We start from the raw sequence: 1,067 nt of genomic DNA, 5'->3' as shown, positions 1-1,067 counted from the left end.
CGCCTACAGCACCTGGTCTTCCTAGGTGGTCTCCCATCCAAGTACTAACCAGGCCTGACCCTGCTTAGCTTCCGAGATCAGATGGGATCGGGCTTGTTCAGGGTGGCATGGCCGTAGACTTATTAATATTCTAATATCCAGAAGAGAAATGAAAGTCTTGAGAAGTTAGGACATGTGCTGAGGACACACAGCGAAAGCGAGACTGATGTCTGGGTGATGGCAGCAGGCGGGCTCCTTCTCCATGAACGACTGCCCCAAACGCAGGTGTTTGTGTAATGAGGGCTGACCAGTGGAAAATGGCCGCCCGCGCTATTAAATCTCAGGTGAATCTTATCGACAGTCACACCTGGAGAAAGCCAAGGGCTGAAGTGTCGCTTCTCCTTTTTTATGCGCTAGACGAGGGAACTGGCGTGGAAAGAAGGGAGCTGGGCTGAGAGAGCAGCCGCACTGCCAAGCCGGGGGGACAGCGGCTCAGAGCCCTGGAACCAGAGCCCTGGGACATTCATTTTCAGGCTCTGTTGGAGCTTGGCTACCGGCTTTGCCAGGCCTGGGAGATGTGTCAATGAGCCATTTACATGACCCTTTGCAAAGTTAAGCCTATTATTTGGCCCTTCATGCTGGCTTTTAAAACAGCCCTTGACAGACTCAGTAGGAATAAAATAATGAATGTTCACATGCTGGGTGCCTTCTTAAAAATGAAAAGTTGGTCTGAGAAACTTCACAGTCCAGAAGTAGTGGGTTTGGCACCGAGGCACACTAAGTATTAAAGGTAATGGTGCATGTCGTGTCCATACGGTAACTGGGATTTCTCTGAGCATGGGGAGGCCTTCCCGCCCACTAGCACGGGGTAGGAGGCGCCAGTTAAAACACAAGGCTGGCCTGGGCAGGGTTACACGGCCTCCCACCGGGAGCCAGGAGCCCCTTAGCTGAGAATAGCTTGTTTGGAGGATGTCAGGAGGCCAGCCTCCTGAGGAAGATGCTGAGAGGGACAGTCACACAAGGGGCCGTGCATGACGAGATGGGGTGCCGAGTCATCGGACTGAAGGTGTACGATGAGCTGATTTGCA

General features: G+C 52.9%; 1 non-coding gene across 1 annotated transcript; it reads right to left on the bottom strand.

Moving 5' to 3' along the window:
- On the bottom strand, window positions 1-119 carry LOC112485738. The gene has a single exon (XR_003048523.1). It is a non-coding gene; the product is annotated as a 5S ribosomal RNA (ribosomal RNA).
- Between the last annotated feature and the right edge of the window lie 948 nt (window positions 120-1,067).

This window comes from Pteropus alecto, unplaced genomic scaffold (assembly GCF_000325575.1).
Source record: "Pteropus alecto unplaced genomic scaffold, ASM32557v1 scaffold5, whole genome shotgun sequence".
NCBI classification, from domain to species: domain Eukaryota; kingdom Metazoa; phylum Chordata; class Mammalia; order Chiroptera; family Pteropodidae; genus Pteropus; species Pteropus alecto.
The sequence above is the reverse complement of the archived record's forward strand: the minus strand, read 5'-3'. Positions and strand labels throughout refer to the sequence as shown.